We start from the raw sequence: 23015 nt of genomic DNA, 5'->3' as shown, positions 1-23015 counted from the left end.
CCACAACCTCTGACTCCCAAGCCTGCGCTCTTGCCACTAAGCCACGCCGCTTCTCTAATGTTCTATAATGTTCTTTGGATGATTTTAGTCCTTTAGATGGAGAGAGGAAAGGGGTGGTGTGGGGGTTTCATTTTCCTGAGGTGAACTTCAAAAATAATCTGTAGTTGTGTGTCTGCTAATTCTGTTGTATTGTACTCCCCCAGGTGCTTAGTACCGTGCCCTGCCCATAGTAAGTGCTCAATAAATACCGTTGATTGATTGAGCCCAGTCTCCGCTCGGGCCCTAAGTGGCTTGGAAAATTGGCCGGCGTGGAGCTGGATGAAAAACTGTTTCAGAAAGGCCCCTTCCTGAAGGAGAATCTCGGCGTTAGGATGACGATGCAGACTCAGAGATAGGATGCAGAATGCAGCCTTCTCAGGTTCCCGAAGGAGTGAAACACTGAACTGGGTCCGGATTGCAGGTGGATGCGTCTCTCGGCATGGCGGTCGTGAAGAGTTCAGCTGACAGAAACAAAGTGGAGAAGAAGCACGGCCTAGGGGATAGAGCGCTGGCCTGGACGTCAGATGGACCGAAGTTCTAATTCTGACTCCACCACTCGTTTGCTGTGAGACCTTCGGCAAATTACTTCACTTCTCTGGGCTTCAGTTACCCCAGTCCGTAAAATGGGGATTAAGACTGGGAGCCCCATGTGGGACAGGGACTGTGTCCTACCCGATTTGCTCGTATCTACCCCGGTGCTTAGTACAGCGCCCGGCACATGGTAGGCGCTTAACATATACCACAGTTATTATTTTTATTACATTATATTATTACAGAGAAGTAGCCTGGTACAGTGGAAAGAGCCCGGGCTTGGGAGTCAGTGTTCATGGGTTCGAATCCCGGCTCCGCCGCTTGCCAGCTGTGTGACTTTGGGCAAATCACTTAACTTCTCTGTGCCTCAGTTACCTCGTCTGTAAAGTGGGGATTAAAACTGTGAGCCCCACACGGGACAACCTGATCACCTTATATCCCCCAGCGCTTAGAACAGTGCTTTGCCCATGGTAAGCGCTTAACGAATACCATTTTTTTTTTTAATCTGCAGTGTTTCTCTTGGCTCTTTCACCGGCTCTCTCCCTTCCTTCAATCCTGGCTCTCATCTCCAGTCCCAATCTGCCTGGAAATGTGGTTGATCCTGAGGGAGGCCGTTTGACAGCAACGTTTCCCTCCACTAGAAGGTCCTTCCTCAGAGGGGGAGATGGAAAGAGAGAGAACGATACAGGCGTGCTAGTCCGTGAATTTATTTGAATTCACGCATGTGGGTGTGCATGCATGTGTTTCTCTCCCATCCCAATAGGGATAGGCTTCCTTAAATTTCAGTTTGGCAGATGGTTTGGCCTGGATCGCTTTTAAAGGATGGCGGAGAAAAATCGGTTCTCCTGGTTCTAAACGGGTCCACCAAGCTCAAGGAATAGAGACAGTGTCACCTAGTGGTTAGTCACAATCTAACTTCCTTCAGGGTTTCATTCCCCTGTCTCTGACTTGCTTGAAATCAGAGGCTGAAGGGACTCGGTTGTGTGTCTGGCACATAGTGCTTTACAAACACCATTAAAAAACAAAAACAACATCAACAAAAAATAAAAACAAAGAGAGACTCACCTTCTGTCTTTTGGGCCCGATTTAGGACTAAAGTAAGGTGAACCTCTCCTCTTTGCAATGTAAAATCCTTGAGGACAAGTCTGTGTCTTTCATCTTTACTGTATGCTCCTAATCATTGAACCAAACCCTTGGGAGACATAAAAATACTTTCAAGCAGTGGAATCTGAATAAATACCACTGATGTTCAATTTAATCTACATATCAAGATGAGCACTGAGGAGAGCTATACACAAGTGAATACCCTGAACATTACAATCCTCTAGACTGTAAATTGGTTGTGAGCGGGGAATGTGTCTGTTTAACTCCGTTTAGTATACTCTCCCAAGTGCTTAGTCCAGTCCTCTGCCCATAGTAAGCACTCAATAAATTCATTCATTCATTCAATTGTATTTGTTGAGCGCTTACTGTGTGCAGAGCACTGTACTAAGCTCTTGGGAGAGTACAGTGCAGCACTAAACAGTCACATTTCCTGCCCAAAATGAGCTTAGTGTCTAGCGGAGGGGAGACAGATATCCATACAAATAAAATTGCAGATATGAACATAAGTCCTGTGGGGCTGGGAAGGGGGAAGAGCAAATATAGCAAGTCAGGGCGACGCAGAAGGGAGTGGGTAATGAGGAAAAGTGGAGCTTAATCTGGGAAGGCCTCTTGGAGGAGATGTGCCTTCAATAAGGCTTTGAAAAGGGGGGAAGAGTAATTCTCTGTCAGATATGAGAAGGGAGGGCATTCCAGGCCAGAGACAGAATGTGGGTAAGGGATCTGTGGCGACACAGGGGAAAGGTTAGCATTAGAGGAGTGAAGTGTGCAAACTGGGTTGTAGAAGGAGAGCAGCAAGTTGGGGCTATAAAGCCAGTGGTGAGGAGTTTTTGTTTGATGCTGAGGTGGATGGGCAACCACTGGAGGTTTTTGAGGAGCAGGGTGACGTGTCCTGAACGTTTTGTAGAAGAATAATCCGTGTAACAGATTAAAGTATGGACTGGAGTCGGGAGAGACAGGAGGCTGGAAGGTCAGCAAGGAGTCTGATGCAGTAATCCTGGTGAGATAGGATAAGTGGTTGTATTAACATGGTGGTAGTTTGGATGGAGAGGAAAGGGAGGATTTTAGCGATGTTGTGAAGGTGGGACCGACAGGACTTAGTAATGGATTGATTACGTGGGTTGAATGAGAGAGAGGAGGCAAGGATAAAGTCAAGGTTTTGGGTTTGGTAGACAGGAAGGACGGTGGTGCCATCTTCAGTGATGGGAAAGTCAGGGAGGGGCCTGGGTTTGGATGGGAAGATAAGGAGCTTTGTTCTGGACGTGTTAAGTTTGAGGTGATGGGAGGACAGCCAAATATGAGAAGATGTGAGACTGGAGAGAGGAAGAGAGATCAGGGCTGGAGATGTAGATTTGGGTATCATCCACATAAAGGTGGTAGTTGAAGCCATGGGAGTGAATCCATGGATGGATGGATGGATGGATGGATGGATGGATGGATGGATGGATGGATGGATGGACAGATGGGTGGACGGATGGACAGATGGATGGACAGATGGGTGGATGGACAGATGGGTGGATGGACAGATGGGTGGATGGACAGATGGACGTACGGGCTGATGGGTGGTTGGATAGATGGACAGGTGGTTGGGTGAGCTAAGTGAGGAGAATTGTCAGTGACAGGATACTCAAAAAACAGCTGTCTGGTGAGCTAAAATTGTGAGGCTGCAAACAGTGAGGGCAGAGGAAGCATTTTAAGGACAAGGAAAAATAAAGACTCAGACAGTGCTGCATCAGCTACATGCTACATCATGCTGAAACTGAGACGGGGGCTCTTCTTTTAGGACGGACGCTTATAAGCACTGAGAGACAAAGAGGCAAAACTAAAAACAGTGCCAGGCAAAACAGTCATCGGACATGACAGCACAACAAGGGACAGCTGTTGTGTGTTCACAGTCTAGCACAGACTGGGGTGCTGCACTGACCTTTTCAACCACACGTGCACCCTTGGGTGACATTGTCCAACAGTGGCTTCTTCTTTCAGTATTAAGAAAAAAGATGGATTTCATCTATCCATCCATCCACCTGTCCATCTGTCCACCATCCATCTGTCCACCCGGCCACCTGTCCATCCATCCAACCATCCATCCATCCATCCATCCACCTGCTCATCTGTCCATATATCCATTCATCCACCACCCACCCGTCCACTCCACCTGTCCATCCATCCGATCACCTTTCCATTTGCCAATACATTCATCCATCCACTCGGTCACCGGTCCGTCCATCTGTCCATCCATTTGTCCATGCATGTAAGCATCCATCCAACCATCCATCCATCCATCCACCCAATTCATTCGATCGTATTTATCGAGTGGTTACTGTGTGCAAAACACTGTACTAAGTGCTTGGGCGAGTACACTATAACAATAAACAGACACATTCTCTGCCCACAGCGAGCTCACTGCCTAAAGGAAACCGAGGAGCTTCCACGAGGGAGCCAGAGACGCTAAGCCTTCGTCTTGAGTTATCCTCTCACGGATTCTGAGATTTTGAGTCCCGAGAGGCTAAGATTCGAGGGGGACAGAAAGAGGGGTGAAAGTCATTGCCATCTTCTCTTCCTTTCTCCTGGGAAGATGCAGAGCGCAGGCGGGATCCAGTGGCCTGAGGGGCCCAGCAGCTCCTAGGCAGAGCCACTTTTGCTTCAGGGAGCACATGCAATTCTTACCCCTGTGGGTCGGGGCTGTTTTGCAATTGTCTATCTGGATTTCCTGATCCCCGAGTCTCTTGCATAACGGCGATTGACTAGACAGGGGCTGCTGCTTGCCACATTGCCAGTAGGCCCAAATAAGTGGCAGGTTCCTCTTCGTATTTCGATCCCACGTGTGGGGGAGGTGTTGGTGAGGCGTATTCACACTCAGGACTTTGCCGGGCACCACTCTGGGTGGAGGACAGGGTGGGTGAGAACTGAAATAAAAAACATGCCGCTCAGCCCATGTCCTACAGGCGAGGTCGCTGAATCTCACCCCTAAGCCTCGCACCCGATGAAACCTCATGGTTCTGACCCTCCCCAAAGCTGATGGAAGATATTCCCTTTCCCCTTTGCTCTTTCTCAGCTCTTCTGCACCACAATCGTGCCCGCTTTATTGTGCTCTCCCGGACACATTAAAAAAGTGCTCTGCACATGGTAAGTGCTCAATAAATACACAGATAAATAAACACTGCTCAATAAATGAGAAGTGGTGTGGCCTAGTGGATAGAGCACAGGCCAGGGAATCAGAGAACTTGGGTTCTAGTTAATTTAATAATAATTTGGGTATTTGTTAAGCACTTACTATGTACCAGGAACTGTTCTAAGCGCTGGGTAGATACAAGGTAATTAGGTTGTCTCACGTGGGGCTCACAGTCTTCATCCCCATTTTCCAGATGAGGTAACTGAGGCCCAGAGAAGTTAAGTGACTTGCCCAAAGTCACACAGCTGATAAGTGACAGAGCTGGGATGAGAACACACGACCTCTGACTCCCAAGCCCGTGCTCTTTCCACTGAGTCACGCTGCTTAACCCTGGTCTGCTGTGTGATGTTGTGCAAGTCACTTAGCAGCTCTTGGCCTCAGTTCCCTCATCTGTAAAATGAGGATTAAGAACGGGAGCCCCATGTGGGACAAGCACTGGGGTGGATACAAGTTAATCCGATCAATCAATTACAAGTTAATCAGATCAGATTGGACGCAGTCCCTGTCCCATGTGGGGCCCACACTCTTATCCCCATTTTACAGATGAGGGAACTGAGACCCAGAGAAGTGAAGTGACTTGCCTAAGGTCACACAGCAGACATGCGGCTGGGCCGGGATTCGAACCGAGGTCCTTCTGACTCCCAGCCATGCCTGTGCTTTATCCACTAAGCCAAGCTGCTTCTGGCCAGGTGATCCTTCTCAATCTCTTTCACTACCTCCCATCCCCCAATTTAGGGTGTCCCTCCAGGTTCGCACTTCCCCTATCTTCTCACTCTCACAGCTTCAACCGCAACCAACTCCAAAACCAACCTCATTAACCTCTCTCCTTCTCCAAAATCTCACCTTGCCTCCTCCCTCCAGGGTATCTCTATGTGGAGGTCACACTGACACTTCAAACTCAATCTACCTAGAACTGAACTCTTCCCTCCCTTATCCTTTCTTCCATCTAACTTTCCCAACAGAGTTGACGACACCATCAACCTCTCCATGCCTCAAGCTCATAACTGCACATTATCCTGGGCTCTTCCCTCTCTTTTAATCCCCGGCTCATCATCATCATCATCATCGACGTCATCAATGGTATTTATTGAGGGCTTACTGTGTTCAGAGCACTGTAATAAATGCTTGAGCTATTATAACACAACCGTATGACAGATAGGTTCACTGCCCACAACGAGCTTACGGTATAAAAGGGGAGACAGATATTAATATATAGTAAATATTAATTAAAATATAAATAAATACATAAATTAAAAATATGTTCATTCATTCAGTAGTATTTATTGAGCGCTTACTATGTGCAGAACACTGTACTAAGCGCTTGGAATGCACAATTCGGCAACAGATAGAGACAATCCCTGCCCATTGATGGGCTTACAGTCTAATCGGGGGAGACAGACAAAAACAATAGCAATAAATAGAATCAAAGGGATGTACACCTCATTAACAAAATAAATAGGGAAATAAAAATATATACAGATGAGCAGATGAGCACAGTGATGAGGGTAGGGGAAAGGAGAGAGGGAGGAGCAGAGGGAAAGGGGGAAAGGGGGCTTAGCTGAGGGGAGGTGAAGAGGGGGCAGAGAGACAGCAGAGGGAGCAGAGGGAAAAGGGGAAGCTCAGTCTGGGAAGGCCTGCTGGAGGAGATGAGCTGTCAGTAGTGCTTTGAAGAGGGGAAGAGAGGGAGTTTGGCGGAGGTGAGGAGGGAGGGCATTCCGGGACAGCGGGAGGACGTGGGCCAGGGGTCGACGGTGGCATAGGCGAGAACGGGGGACGGTGAGGAGGTGGGCGGCAGAGGAGCGGAGCCTAGGAGGTGGGCGGTAGAAAGAGAGAAAGGAGGAGAGGTAGGAGGGGGAAAGGGGATGGAGAGCCTCGAAGCCCAGAGTGAGAAGTTTTTGTTTTGTGCAAAGGTTGACGGGCAACCACTGGAGGATTTTATGGAGGGGAGTGACATGCCCAGAGCCTTTCTGCAGGAAGATGAGCCGGGCAGCAGAGTGAAGAATAGACTGGAACGGGGAGAGACGGGAGGAAGGGAGATCAGAGAGAAGGCTGACACAGTAAACCAGCCGGGATATTATGAGGGCCTGTACCAGTAAGATAGCCATTTGGATGGAGAGGAAAGGGCGGATCTTGGCGATATTATAAATTCATAAATTCTGTGGGGCAGGGAGAGGGGATGAACAATGAAATCAAGTCAGGGTGGTGCAGAAGGAGTGGGAGAAGAGGAAAGGAGGACTTAAACTTGCCGTGGGCAGGGGATGTGTCTATTTATTGTGGTACTACACTCTCCCAAGCACTTAGTACAGTGCTCTGTGCACCATAAGTGCTCAATAAATACAACTGAATGAACGAATGAATGAATGGAAAGCTTCTTGGAGAAATGTGCTTTCAATAAGGCTTTGAAGTGGGGGAGAGTTATTGTCTGTCGGTTTTGAGGAGCGAGGGCGTTGCAGGCCAGAGGCAGGACGTGGGCAAGAGCTAGCAGTGAGCTAGAAGAGACTGAGGTGAAGTGAGAAAATTAGTGTTAGAGGAGTGACCCAGAAGGGAATTGAAGAAAAGGAAGAGAGCGCTTAAGTCAGGGAAGGCCTCTTGGAGGAGATGTGCCTTTGGACATAATCCCTTGCCCACATGGGGCTCCAGTCTAAGGGGGAGAGAGAACAGAAATTTAGCCCTCCGCCCCCCATTTTACCGAGGAAGACAATGTCACAGACAAATTAAGTGAGCTTTGTCACACATCAGGCAGATGGCCCAGATCCTCTGACTTCTTAGGCCTCGCTTCTTCTCACTTAAAAAGATGAAAGACCAGAGATATGACTGGACCTTTTTACACACCTCAGTCTTGTCTATCTCTCAGTCAACCTCTCGCCCACGTCCTGCCTCTGGTCTGAGACGTCCTCCCCCTTCATACCTGAGAGACATTCGCTCTCCCCACTTCAAAGCCTTAGTGAAGGTGCATCTCCTCCAAGGGGCCTGCCGCAACTAGGCCCTCATTTCCTATTCTCTCAATTCCTTCTGTTTCACCCTTTCACACTCAGATTTGCACCCTTTATTCACCCCTCCTTCAGCACTATAGTATTCATGTCTACATCTGTATTTTTGTTTATGGTATTTGTTAAGCGCTTACTATGTGTCAAACACAGTTCTAGTCGCTGGGGTAGACACAAGTTAATTGGGTTGATCACAGTATCTGCCCCACATGGGGCTCACAGTCTAAGTAGGAAGGAGAATAGGAGAACTGACGCCCAGAGAAGTTATGTGACTTGTCCAAAGTCACACAGCAAGCAATTGGCAGAGTCAGGATTAGAATCCAGGTCCTCTGACTCAAAGGCCAGTGTTCTTTCCACTAGGCCAAACTGATTATTGTCTGTCTCCCCATCTAGACCTTAAGCTTGTTGTGGGCAGGGAAGGTGTCTACCAACTCTGTTATATTGAGCTCTGCCAAGCTCTCAGTACAGTGCTCTGCAAACACTAAGTGCTCAATCAATATGATGCTTCAAATCTGGACATTAGGGGGATTGGCACAATTGGAAACTCCTCCCAGTGTCTTATCCTAACCCTTACCCAACCCTAACCCAATGACTTAATAATAATAATATTAAAAAATCCTTAGATTTTATCTAGATCTTTTTTTTCCCCCAAAGGACTTTCCATAGTGATGATCACAATTTGTCCTTACAACCTCTTTGGAAAGAAAGGAGAGGCAGACCTCATTATCCCCAATCTAGAAAGATGAAATAACTGAGGCACAGAGAGGCTCAGATACTTGTCCAAGGTCACACAGCAAGCTACATCCAGAACCAGGACTAGAACCCAGTTCTCCTGTTGCCCTGGGCTATGCTCTTTCCACTAAACCACCCACCTGTTTAACGGGGATTGGGATCAGGGTAAAGGTATTTCTGTGCACTTGGACATTTCTAGACAGCACGCAGGTTGCATTCAGACTAATCGATCAATCGTCAATGATTCCTATTAGGCTTTTAGCTTAATATGAAAATTTCCCTTTGTAAGAATCAAGAAATCACTGGTATTTATTGAACATTTACTGTGTACAGAGTACTGAACTAAGTACTTGGAAAAGTATAGCATAATAATGTTGACAGGTCCGATCTCTAACCGTAAGGAAAGTTAAAATACCTAGGATTTGGGGGTATCTTAGAAGGAAATCCCTAGCTGAAAGCAGATGCCCCCGAAAAGACATTACAAACATTGGTGCAAACAGGAAGGAAGGGAAATAGATTTTCCATTCTGGGAAGAGTCAGGGAAGTGAAAAAGGAGAACCTGCGTAAACTGCTGCATAAGGCAAATCTTACTAGAATGGCTGAACCAAGCAATCTCGTCAGTTCTGGCTCTTGCTCTTCGGACATTTTGTTTAGCACAGTGCTTGTGGTTGACCAGTGCATTTCTCACATTGCAAAATGCCTGAAGTTCAGAAAAACTTGATAGATTTCTCAGGGGCAGATGACTGTTCTCCAGGGGGCTAGAGAACAAATGATAATAACAAGAATTTTAATAGTGATAATAATGATAATAATAATAACCGTGGTATGTGTTGAGAGCTCACCTCCTCCAAGAGGCCTTCCCAAACTGAGCTACCCCTTTTCCCTCTGTTCCCTCTGCTTCCTCTCTGCTCCCCACTCCGCCCTCTGCTCCCTCCCCCTTCACCCCTTCACCTCCCCTCAGCTAAGTCCCCTTTCCCCCCTTTCCCTCTGCTCCTCCCCCTCTCCCTTCCCCTCCCCTCAGCACTGTGCTCATTTGTATATATTTTTATTACCCTATTTTTTTGTGTTAATGAGGTGTACATCCCCTTGATTCTCTCTATCGTGATTGTGTTGTCTTGTTTTTGCCCATCTGTCTCCCCCAATTAGACTGTGAGCCCTTCATTGGGCAGGGACTGTCTCTATCTGTTGCCGAACTGTACATTCCAAGAGCTTAGGACAGTGCTCTGCACATAGTAAGCGCTCAATAAATACTACTGAATGGTGAATGGTTTTACTATGTGCCAGGCCCTGTATTAAGGGCTGCAGTAGAAACAAGGCAATTAGGTTGAACACAGTCCCTGTCCCACATGGGGCTTAAAGTCTTAATCCCCATTTTACAGATAGGGAAACTGAGGTACAGAGAAGTGAAGTGACTTGCTCAAGGTCACGGAGTAGACAAGAGGCAAAGTTGGGATAATAATAATAGTTGTTAAACACTTACTCTGTGCCAAGTTCTGTATGGCCTACTGGATAGAGCACAGGCCTGGGAATCAGAAGGATCTGGGTTCTAATCTTGACTTTAGCACTTGTCTGCTGGGTGATTTCTCTGGGTCTCAGTTACCTCACTGGTAAAATGGGGATTAAGACTGTGAGCCCAATGTGGGACATGGATTGTGTCCAATTCGATTAGCTTGATTAACTTAGGACAGTGCCTGGCACATAGTAAGAGTTTAACAAATACCGTAAAAAAAGAAAACAAAACAAAAAACTAAGCACTGGGGTAAATACAGGATAATCAGTCCGGAAAAGAAGTTTAGAGGCCCCTAGACCCAATTCCCTTGAAAGATAAAAAGTTCAGAATGGTTTTCCTTTGAAAAGTTAAACAAGACAGTGTGGCTCTTCCCGATTTTGGAGAGTGCACCTGGTCAGCTCTGCCTCCCCGCCCCCAACCCTCTCCCATCCTTCCCTGCAGTATCCTCAGAGGAGATCTCCTCCCTCCTCACAAGTGCCACCTCCTCCACCTGTGCCTCGGACCCCATTCCCGCTCACCCTATAAAAATCATCGCCCCTGCCCTCCTCCCCTCCATAACTTCTATCTTTAATCACTCACTCTCCAATGGCTTCTTCCCCTCTGCCTTCAAACGTGCCCACGTCTCCCTCATCCTAAAAAAACCCTCTCTCGACCCCACTTCCCCTTCCAGATATCGCCCTATCTCCCTTCTACCCTTCCTTTCCAAGATCCTAGAAGGAGTCGTCTACACTCGCTGCTTGGATTTCTTTAACTCCCATTCTCTCCTGGACCCCCTCCAACCTGGCTTCCATCCCCTCCACTCTACCGAGACTGCCCTCTCTAAGGTCACCCGTGACCTCCTTCTTGCCAAATCCAATGGCTCCTACTCTATACTAATCCTCCTTGACCTCTCAGCTGCCTTTGACACTGTCGACCATCCCTTTCTCCTCCACAACTTATGTCACCTCGGCTTCATGGACTCCGTCCTCTCCCGGTTCTCCTCTTATCTCTCTGGCCGGTCATTCTCCGTCTCCTTCTCGGGCTCCTCCTCCCCCTCCCATCCTCTAACTGTTGGAGTTCCTCAAGGGTCAGTTCTCAGCCCTTTTCTGTTCTCCATTTACACTCACTCCCTCGGTGAACTCATCTGCTCTCACGGCTTCAACTAGCATCTCTATGCAGATGAAACACAGATCTATATCTCTGCCCCTGTCCTCTCCCCCTCCCTTCAGGCTCGTATCTCCTCCTGCCTCCGGGACGTCTCTACCTGGATGTCTGCCCGCCACCTAAAACTCAACATGACCAAGACTGAGCTCCTCATCTTCCCTCCCAAGCCCGGTCCTCTCCCTGACTTCCCTATCACCGTGGACGGTATGACCATCCTTCCCATTTCTCAGGCCCGCGACCTCGGTGTCATCTTTGACTCGGCTCTCTCGTTCACCCCACAATCCGTCACCGAAGCCTGCCGGTCGCACCTTTATAATATCGCCAAGATCCGCCCTTTTCTCTCCACCCAAACGGCTATCTTACTGCTACGGGCTCCCGTAATATCCCTGCTACATTACTGTGTCAGCCCGCTCTCTGATCTCCCTTCCTCCTCTCTATCCCCACTCCAGTCTATTCTTCATTCCGCTGCCCGGCTCATCTTCCTGCAGAAACGCTCTGGGAATGTCACTCCCCTTCTTAAAAACCTCCAGTGGTTGCCTATCAACCTCCACACGAAACAAAAACTCCTCACTCTAGGCTTCGAGGCTCTCCATCACCTTGCCCCTTCCTACTTCTCCTCCCTTCTCTCTTTCTACTGCCCACCCCGCACGCTCCGCTCCTCTGCCGCCCACCTCCTCACAGTCCCCCGTTCTTGCCTATCCTGCAGTCGATCCCCAGACCACGTCCTCCTGCGGTCCTGGAACGCCCTCCCTCCTCACCTCTGCCAAACCTCATTCTCTTCCCCTCTTCAAAACCCTACTTAAAGCTCACCTCCTCCAAGAGGCCTTCCCACACTGAGCTCCCCTTTTCCCTCTGCTCCCTCTACCCCCCACCCACCTCTCTGCAGCTAAACTCTCTTCTCCCCCCTTTCCCTCTGCTCCTCCCCCTCTCCCATCCCATCCCCTCAGCACTGTACTCATCCGTTCGACTGTATATATCTTCATTACACTATTTATTTTGTTAATGAGATGTACATCACCTTGATTCTATTTATTTGCTATTGTTTTAATGAGATGTTCTTCCCCTCGATTCTATCGATTGCCATTGTTCTTGTCCGTCCGTCTCCCCCGATTAGGCCATGAGCCCGTCAAAGGGCAGGGACTGTCTCTGTCTGTTACCTATGTGTACATTCCAAGCACTTAGTACAGTGCTCTGCACATAGTAAGCGCTCAATAAATACTATTGAATGAATGAATGAATGAATGAATGAATGGGGTCAATTAGTGGGAGGACAATTATGTTTTGGATCAGTAAACCCTCTGACACACCTGTTCAGGAGAGGCGACACGGTTTGTCAGGGAAAATTTCACTTCACTTACCTTTTGGAGTTCTCTGGAGGAGTCAATAAGTGTGTGAGTAGATGGAGGGGAACCCGTGGACAGAACATGCCATATTAACTGACATAAAGGTCTCGCTTGGTTGTAGGCTTTTTGTTATATTAAAACATGGGTGGGACAGTTATGCCAGTCATATTATAGGGAAGAGGAGAAAAAGGAGAAGAGAAAAGGACGAAAGGAGGGAAGAACAAAGAGGAAGGTAAGAAGGGTCTTGAAGCTACAACTTGTACTTCTATTGCAGTGCTCTGCACACAGTAAGCGCTCAATAAATTCAATTGAATGAATTCTTCCAAGGGCCACGTGCAGTAATGGCAATAGCATTTATTTAAGCACTTATTGGGTGCAAAATACTGCACTGAGCACTGAGAAAGAGTATATAGGTGGGAATTAGACCTAAACCCCTTTTCTCTAGGGGATTACTTTAGGCATTCAGAAAATTAATTCCACTTCCCTACTGGATTGTCCCATTTTGAACTCTTCTCTCGTCTTCTCCTCTCAATAATAATCATAATAATTGTGCTATTTGTTAAGCGCTTACTATATGCCAGGCACTATACTCAGCGCTGGGGTGGATACAAGCCTGAAGGCACTTCCCCTCCTTGCTGCACTGTCACCTTCTCACCCTCCTCCTCCCTTTCCTCCTCCTCAGAGTGCTGCTTTCACTATGTTACAAAAAATGATCTTTTATTTATTCCTCCAAAATCTGGGAGGGGTAATTGTGTGGTAACAGTGACAATCACAATTGTAGTATTTTTAAGTGCTATGTGCTTGCTGTACGAAGCACTGGGATAGATGCAAGATAACTGGCTCCCAAATGGGACTAAGACTTCATCACAGACTAAGTAGTAGGGAGAGCTGAGATTGGATTCCATTTGCAGATGAGGAGCTGAGCTACCTAGAAGGTGAGTGACTTGCCCAAGGTCACACAGCAAGCAGGTGGCAGAGCTGGAATTAGAATCCAGGTCCTCTGACTCCCAGGGTGCTTTGTCCACTAGGCGATACTGCTTCTCCATGGGATAGTGGAAATTATCTGAGTAAATGCAGTATTTGGATTTTTCAGAAGCCTCTGACAAGCTTCATAACAATGATTATGGTATTTGTTAAGCGCTTACTGTGTGCCAAGCACTGTTCTAAGCACTAGGGTAAGTACAAGGTAATCAGGTTATCCCTCCTGAGGCTCACAGTCTTAATCCCCATTTTACAGATGAGGTAACTGAGGCACAGAGAAGTTGATCACACAGCAGACAAGTGGCGGAGCCGGGATTAGAACCCACGTCCTCTGACTCCCAGGCACTTGCTCTTTCCACTCTGCCACGAGACTAAGGTTTAGACTGTAAGCCCGTCATTGGGCAGAGATTGTCTCTATCTGTTGCTGAATTGTACAATCTAAGCGCTTAGTACAGTGCTCTGCACATAGTAATCGCTCAATAAATACTATTCAGGGAAAAATTTGAACAACTGATTAATCCTGGAGTTGGAGAAAGCGCAATCTGCCAGGGGGGAACTGTATATGATGGAGCCCCTCAAGAATCTGAGCTTGGATGCATTTGGATGAACTGCATAAATTCACCATCCATGATGGTTCATTAGAGGAAGAGGTTTGGGTCTTTATTTAGGTGGTCAATCCATTAATCATAGGATTGCGACTGTGAGTCAGAAGGTCACGGGTTCTAATCCCGAGTTGCCACTTGTCTGCTGTGTGACCTTGAGCAAGTCACCTTACTTCTCTGTGCCTCAGGAACCTCATCTGTGTAATGGGGATCGAGACTGTGAGCCCCATGTGGGTCAGGGACTGTGTTCAGCCCGATTTGTTTATATCCACCCTAGCACTTAGTACAGTGCCTGGCACATGGGAAGTGCTTAACGAATACCATAATTATTACTTATTTACTGAGCGCTTAGTGTGTGCAGTGCACTGTACTAAACGTTCGGGAGGGTACACTGCAATAGAGGGGAAAGAGATTGGGTACCTTTGAAGGGGCATATGGTTTCTTGAGATCCTCAAAAGAAAGGTGGGTCACCTTCCGGTCTGGAAGGATAGTTTTAGTCGTACTAGCTCCATTTTACAGATGAAGAGACTGAGGTTAAGACAGGTGACGTCCTCCCTCAAGCAGTCAGAATCAGACCTAGGGGTCGGAGTCTGCACTTTCCTGTGCTCGTTCGTTCCTTGCCGTGCCCACGGGGCAGGATTCCTCGCTACAAATAGAAAGAAGAAGTGAAGTGAAGTAACTACCCTTCTGTCTAGAGGGAAGTCTGATATATAAAGATATTTTATTTCCCACTCGAGATGGTAAACTCGTGAACAAGGAATGTGTCTAATAACAATAATAATGAGAAGAATTACGGTATTTGTTAAGCTCTTAGTATGTGCCAGGCACTGTACTAAGCGCTGGAATGGAAACAGGCAAATTAGGTTGGGCACAGTTCCTGTCCCAAGTGGGGCTCACAGTCTCAATCCCCATTTTACGGGTGAGGTCACTGAGGCCCAGAGAAGTTAGGTGACTTATCCAAGGTCACGCACAGCAGACTCATAGAGGAGACAGGACCTTCTGACCCCCAGGGCGTTGCTCTATCTATTACACCATGCTGCTTCTCTACCGAACTCTATTACCTTGAACAATAATGATGATATCTGCTAAGCGCTTACTAGATGCTGAGCACTGTATTAAGAAATGGGGTAGATAGAAGCTAATCGGGTTGGACACAGTTCCTGTCCCACATGGGGCTCACAGTGTTTATCTCCATTTTACAGATGGGGTAACTAAAGCACAGAGGAAGCAGAATGACTTGCCCAAAATCACACGGCAGAGAAGTGGCAGAGCCGGAATTAGAACCCAGGTCCTTCTGACTCCCAGGCCTATATTCTTCCCAGTAGGCCAAGATGCTTCTCCTAGGCAAGTAAGTCAGGTAACTTCTTTGTGCCTCAGTTACCTCTTCTGCTAAATAGGACCGAATACCTATTCTTCCTCCTCTTTAGACCGTGAGCCCCACCTGGGACAGGGATTGTATCTGATCTGATTGTGTTGTGTCTATCCCACTGCTTGGCACATAGTAAGGGTCTAAAACATACCACTGTTACAAAGGCTGTAGATTCTCTTAGGGACCGAGGAGCCAGTGAATGGAATTCTAAAGGCTGCAGAGTGAGAGTTAAAAACAGGATTTGAAGTTTGGGGAAGGGGAAACAATTACACAAGCCGAAACAAGAAGTAGCTGCCAGGTTTCGGAGCTTCCTCCTCGCCTCACCACAGCAAAGAGATCAGGCGGGGCGAATGAAAATAGCTTTTGGTATTTGGGACTTCCAGAAGCAAATGTCCAGCCTGGCTTTCCTTCTCTCTCACCCCCGAGTGCAGAGCTGGTGATCGGTACTCTCATGGTGGGGAGGGGAGGGGGATCTCAGGAGCCCCCCAGCAGGACTCCTGACCAATTGCCCTGTAGTCAGTTGCCTCAGTCGAGGAGCGATCTGCTTAATTTGCCCGCCTCGGTGAGCGGATCCTGGGTCAGATCACTTCTCCCTCTCCTCAGGAATGGGTGTGTGAAAGAGGAAGAGTCCTACATGAGGTGGCAGAGATTAACAGGGGCCTGGAAGTCAGAAAGACCTGGGTTCTAATCACGGCTCCACCACATTTCTGCTGTGTGACCTTGGTCAAGTCACATAACTTCTCTGGGCCTCAGTTAGCTCATCTGTAAAATGGGGATGAAGACTGTGAACCCCATGTGGGACAGGGACCTTGAATAGCTTGCATCTACTCCAGCTCTTAAAATGGTCCTTGACACATAGTAAGCGCTTAACAAGTACCACAATTATTATTATTAGTAGGGTGCTCTTCTTTCCCTAAGGGCAAAGGCAGGGAGTCTGGGGGCCGAGGGGGGGGGGAATGGTGGGAGAGTGAGTCGATGCAGGCAGGCAGGGCAGTGAAATAGAGAAGGTAAGAGGCATTCAAGAGACATTCTCCCTCTAGACTGTAAAAGCAGTAACAATAATAAGTAGTAACAGTATAGCAATGCTCACCGTAGGCAGGGAATGTGTCCGCTATATTGTTATATTTTACTCTTCCAAACTCTTAGTACAGTGCTCTGCACATAGTAAGCGCTCAATAAATACCACTGATTGACTGCTTGATTAAATAAATACTATTGATTTACTGGTCGAGAGAAATAGGTAACAGGCCGAGGCTCAAGGAGGGTGAACTGGGAGGGAAAGCGTGGTCGGGGGAGACTAGTCCCAGCTCTGCCTCTGACTGGCTGAGAAATCTTAGGCTAATCACTTGAAATGCTCCTTGCCTCTGTTTCTCCATCTAAAAATAGAGGAAATGATGTCTGCCTCTCCCTACCTCTCAGAGAGCTGTGAAAGCCCAGTAACCCTTGAAAAGTGCTTTGGAAAGATGAAAAAGGGACCTACTAATTCAAAAGAGCAGCGTGGCTGAGTTGTGTACACCAACTGCCTCAAATTCCTCTCCTCCAATTCTCTCCTTGACCCCTTTCAGTCTAGCTTCCATCCCCTTCACTGCACAGAAACAGCCCTCTCAAAGGTCACCAAATGATCTCCTTGCCAAATTCAATGGTCTCTATTCCATTTTAATCCTTCTTGACCTCTCAGCTGCCTTTGACACTATAGATCACCCCTTCTCCTGGAAACGTTATCCAATATTGGCTTCACCGACTGTCCTCTCCTGATTCTCCTCATCTCTCTTGACATTCATTCTCAGTCTCCTTCGTGGCCTCCTCCTCTGCCTCCCACCCCCTAACTTTGGGAGTCCCTCAAGGTTCAGTTCTTGGTCCCCTTCTATTTTCCATCTACACCCACTCCTTTGGAGAAGTCATTCGCTCCCATGGCTTCGACTACCACCCCTGTGTGAATGATACCCAAATCTACCTATCCAGCCCTGATCTCTCTTCCGCTCCCTGATCTCACTTCTCCTCCTGACCTCATGTCATCTCCACTTGGATATCCTCCCATCAGCTCAAGCTTAACATGTCCAAAACAGAACTCGTTATCTTTCCACCCAAACCCAGTCCCCTTCCTGACTTTCCTATCACTGAGGATGGCAACACCATCCTTCCTGTGTCACAAGCCTGTAACCTTGGCGTTATCTTTGACTCCTCTCTCTCATTCAACCCACATAATCAATCCGTCACTAAATCCTGTTGGTCCCACCTTCACAACATCACTAAAATCCTCCCTTTCCTCTCCATCCAAACTACCACACCACGTTAATACTATCACTCATCCTATCTCACCAGGATTACTGCATCAGCCTCCTTGCTGACCTTCCAGCCTCCTGTCTCTCCCGACTCCAGTCCATACTTCAATCTTTTGCCCGGATAATTTTTCTACAGAAACATTCAGAACATGTCACCCTGCTCCTCAAAAACCTCCAGTGGTTGCCCATCCACCTCTGCATCAAGCAAAAGCTTCTCACCATTGACTTTCAAGCAGTCCATCACCTTGCCCCCTCCTACCCCACCTTGCTTCTCTCTTTCTACAAGCCAACCCCAACACTTTGCTCCTCTAGCACTAACCTTCTCACTGGGCCTTGATCTCACCTGTCTTACTGCTTACCCCTCACCCACGTCCTGTTTCTGGCCTGGAACACCCTCCCATCTCATATCTGACAGACAATTACTCTCCTCCCTTTCAAAGGCTTATTGAAGCCACATCTCCTCCAAGAGACCTTCCCAGACTAAGCCCCACTTTTCCTCACCTCCCACTCCCTTCTGTGTCTCTCAGACTTGCTATTTTTGCTCTTTCTCCTTTCCAGCCCCTGTAATTTTATTTATCTGTATGGATGTCTGCCTCCCCTCCTTTATACTCTCAGCTTTTTGTAGGCAGGGAATGCTAGTTTATTGTTGTATTGTACTTTCCCAAATGCGTAGTACTGTGTTCTGCACATATTAAGTGGACAATAAATATGATTGAATGAATGAATGAATGAATGAATGGAAAGTGCACGAGTTTGGGAGTCATAGGACCTGTGCTTTAATCCTGGCTTCATCACTTGTCTGCTGTGTGAACTTGGACAAGTCACATAACTTCTCTGGGCCTCGGTTTCCTAATCTGTAAAATGGAAATTAAGACCGTGCACCCCTGTGTGGGACAGGGACTGTGTCAATCCTATCTTGAATCTATTATTATTATGGTATTTGTTAAGCACTTATTATGTGCCGAGCACTCTTCTAAGCACTGGGGTAGATAGAAGGTAGTCAGGTTATCCCACATGAGGCTCACAGTTTTTTAATTCCCATTTTACAGATGAGGTAACTGAGGCATAGGGAAGTTAACCACCTTGCCCAAGGTCACACAGCAGACAAGTGGCAGAGCCGGGATTAGAACCCACATCTTCTGACTCCTAAACCTATGGTCTTTCCACTAAGCCACGCTGCTTCCCCGCACTTAGTACAGTACCTAGCACATAGTAAGGGTTTAACAAATACCGTTAAAAAAAGATACACACACACGCACTGCAAACACACAGACACACCAAGGAAAGTACAGAGGTGCTCTAGTTGTATCAGATGCTGTGTATTAATCAACAGTGACAGAGATAATGAAAAGGGAACTGGAAAACTGTGTTCTGGGGTTTTGTTCTGCAGTCCTATGAATCAGCCTGAGGCAGAAAATGAATGACCTGTATTTAAAGATTTCATTTAAAAATGAACTAGTACAATTAGCCGATCGACAAATGGGAACTGCTTGAGAATAGAAGCCCCAGCGCTGATAACATCCCAGAGACCAATAGACTGTGAAAAATCCTTCAGTAAAATAGTAAACAACACAAAGTGTTAACTCTGTTAGCGACTTCTCCCCGCCCCTCCAGAAATTTCTTTCTCATTTCTTTTATCTCCCTTCGCCCGCCCTACATTGCTAATATGTTGCATAAGGTGGAAATTAATGCTAACAGTAGGCTATTTATCCATAGCACATCAAAAGGTCAAATATCAGGTGCTTGGGAAGCAGATGCTAGGAAGCGACGTACTCTAGTGGGTTGGGAGTCAGAGACCCTGGATTCTAATCCAAGTTCTGCCACTTGTCTCCTATGTGACTGTGGGCAAGTCACTAAACTTCTCTGTGCTTCAGTTCCCTTAATACTTGTTGTCCCTACTACCCTCCAGTTATCACCCCATCTCCCTCCTCCCTTTCCTCTCCAAACTCTCTGAGTGAGTTGTTTACACCCTCTGTCTCAAGTTCCTCTCCTCCAATTCTCTCTTTGACCCCCTCCAGTCTGGCTTCCATCTCCTTCACTCCACAGAAACCGCCCTCTCTAAGGTCACCAATGATCTCTTTCTTGTCAAATTCAATGGCCTCTATTTCATCCTAATCCTCCGCGGCTTCTCAGCTGCATTCGACACCGTCGACTACCTCATTCTCCTGGAAACGTTATCCGACCTCGGCTTCACTGACAAGGTCCTCTCCTGGTTCTCCTATCTCTCTGGCCACTCATTCTCAGTCTCTTTTGCAGGCTTCTTCTCTGCTTCCCACCCCCTAACTGTGGGGGTCCCTCAAGGTTCACATGTGAGCCCCCTTCTATTTTCCATCTACATCCACTCCCTTGGAGAGCTCATTTGCTCCCAAGGCTTCAACTACCACCTCTAAGCAGATGATACCCAAATTTAAAACTCTAGCCCTGATTTCCCTCCCGCCCTGCAGTCTCTCATTTCTTCTTAATTTCAAAACATCTCTTCTTGGATGGCTTCCTGTCACCTCAAACTTAACATGCCTAAAACAGAACTTATCTTCCCACTCAAGCCCTGTCCTCCCTCCTGACTTTCCCACCGCTGTAGACGGCACCACCATCCTTCCTGTCTCACAAGCCCATCATCCTGGCGTTATCCTTGACTGTCTCTCTCATTCAACTCACATAGTCAATCCATCACTAAATCCTATCCATTCGACCTTCACATCGTCTTTAAAATCTGCCCTTTCCTCTCCATCCAAACTGCTATCTCATTAGTACAGTCACTCATCCCTCCTTGATTACTGTATCAGCTTCCTTGCTGACCTCCTTCCTTCTGTCTCTCTACACTCCAGTCCATACTTTACTCTGCTCCCCACATCATTTGTCTACACAAATGATCAGGTCATGTTCCCCACTCCTCAAGAACCTCCAGTGGTTGCCCATCCAACAGAATCTCCTCACTGTTGGCGTTAAAGCGCTCAATCACCTTGCCCTCTCCTACCTCACCTTGCTACACTCCTACTCTAACTCAGCCCTCACACTTTACTCCTCTAATGCCCACCTTCTTACTAAATTTTGATCTCATCTATCTCACTGCCGACCTCTCACCGATGTCCTATTCTGTCCTGAAAGGCCCTCCCTCTTCATACCAGACAGACGACGACTCTCCCCCCTTCAAAGCCTTAGAAAAACAGCATGGTGAGTACACCAGGGATAGAGCACAAGCCTGGGAGGCAGAAGGTTATGGGTCCTAATCCCGGCTCTACCACTTGTCTACTGTGTGACCTTGGGCAAGTCACCTTCACTTCTCGGTGCCTCAGATCCCTCATCTGTAAAATGGGGGTTGAAACTCTGAGCCCCACGTGGGACAGGGACTGTGTTCAACCCGATTTGCTTGTATCCACTCCAGTGCTTAGAACAGTGCCTGGCACAAAGTAAGCACTTAACAAATACCATTATTATTATTATTACTATAAAAGGCACATTTCCACCCAGAGGCCTTCTCTGACTAAGCCCTCCTTTCCTCTTCTCCCACTCCCTTTGGCATCACCCTGACTTTCTCCCTTTATTCATCTTCTGTCCTTGCTTCACAGTATTTATGTCTACATCTGTAAATTATTTATTTATACTAATATCTGTCTCCCCCTCTAGACTGTAAGGTCACTGTGGGCAGGGACCATGTCTGTTATATTATTATAGTGTACTCTCCCAAGTGCTTTGCTCATAGTAGGTGCTCAGTAAATATGATTGACTGACTGATATCGAAGCAAAGGGAGTTGGAAAGGGCTGGGCCAGAGCCTAAAATGACTGGGTCCTTAAAATTTATATTAATGTCTGTCTCCTCCTCTAGACTGTAAGCTTGTTGTGGGAAGGGACTGTGTGCATTATATAATTATATAATTATAAATCATATAATTATATAATTATATAATTGTAAATCATATAATTATATATATATATTGTACTCTCTCAAGCGGTTTTAGTACAGTGCTCTACACACTGGAAACACTCAATAAATACAGTTGACTGACTGGCTGACTTCCCCACTTCTGACATATTGTGCATTTTTTTTCCCCTGCACCATTCCTCCTTGAAAGCAAGGGAGGGATGTGGTTTAACAGATTTGAGGGAGGATTCACATTCACTGGGTGGTAGAATCACAAACGTTCTTCTCAGTTTTGCCACTAGCGCTAAATAGTATGTTTGTGTGTATGTAGGAGGGAAGGGGATATCAAACCAGTGGTATTAACTGAGTGCTCACTGTGAGGTCTCAGCAAAGTATAAGAAAGTAGGCATGATTGCTGCCCTCAAGGAGTTTACAGAAAAATAACTCAAAGTGCCCTGGACCAAGTGTTCTTTATTGAAGTTCTAGGATTATGGGATTTGAGCAATTCAAAAAGAGGTCAGATCTCTTATCTCTCTTGGAAGAGTACATTCTTCCTCCCTCAAATCTGTTAAACCACACCCCTCTCCTTCTTTCAAGCTTTCCTTAATAATAATAATAATAATTATAATTATGGTATTTGCTAAGCGCTTACTATGTGCCAAGCACTGTTCTAGGTGGTGAGGTAGATACAAGGTAATGTGCTTGTCCCATGTGGGGCTCACATTCTTAATCCCCATTTTCCAGATGAGGTAACTGAGTCACAGAGAAGTTAAGTGATTTACTCCAGGTCACACAGCTGACAAGTGTCAGAGCTGGGATTGGAACCCATGTCCTTTGACTCCCAAGCCCGTGTTCTTTCCTCTAAGCGACACTGCTGTTTAGGATTTCCCTTAAAATCTCACTTCTCCAGGAAGCCCTCCCTGACTAGCCTCATTTGTCCCACCCACCCACTTAGCAGTTTAGCAAGAAATCAGTTTATTTACTCCTTCATTTAATCACTTTTTGCTTACATTTTATGGTATTTGTGAACAGTGCCAAGCACTGTTCTAAGCACTGGGGTGGATACAAGCAAATCAGGTTGGACACAGTCCCTGTCCCACATGGGGCTCATAGTCTTAATCCCCATTTTACAGATGAAGGAATTGAGGCCCAGAAAAATGAAGTGATTTGCCCCAGGCCACCAGGCAGACAAGTGGCAGAGGTGGAATTAGAACATATGATCTTCCGACTCCCAGGCCCGTGCTCCACCCACTGCGCCATGCTGCTTCAAAATGAAGTGTCTTGCCCAAGGTCGCGAAGCAGACAAGTGGGAGAGGCGGGATTAGAACTCAGGTCCTCCTCACTCCTAGGCCTATCCACTAGGC

The sequence above is a fragment of the Ornithorhynchus anatinus genome, chromosome 21, assembly GCF_004115215.2.
Source record: "Ornithorhynchus anatinus isolate Pmale09 chromosome 21, mOrnAna1.pri.v4, whole genome shotgun sequence".
NCBI lineage: Eukaryota > Metazoa > Chordata > Mammalia > Monotremata > Ornithorhynchidae > Ornithorhynchus > Ornithorhynchus anatinus.
The sequence above is the reverse complement of the archived record's forward strand: the minus strand, read 5'-3'. Positions refer to the sequence as shown.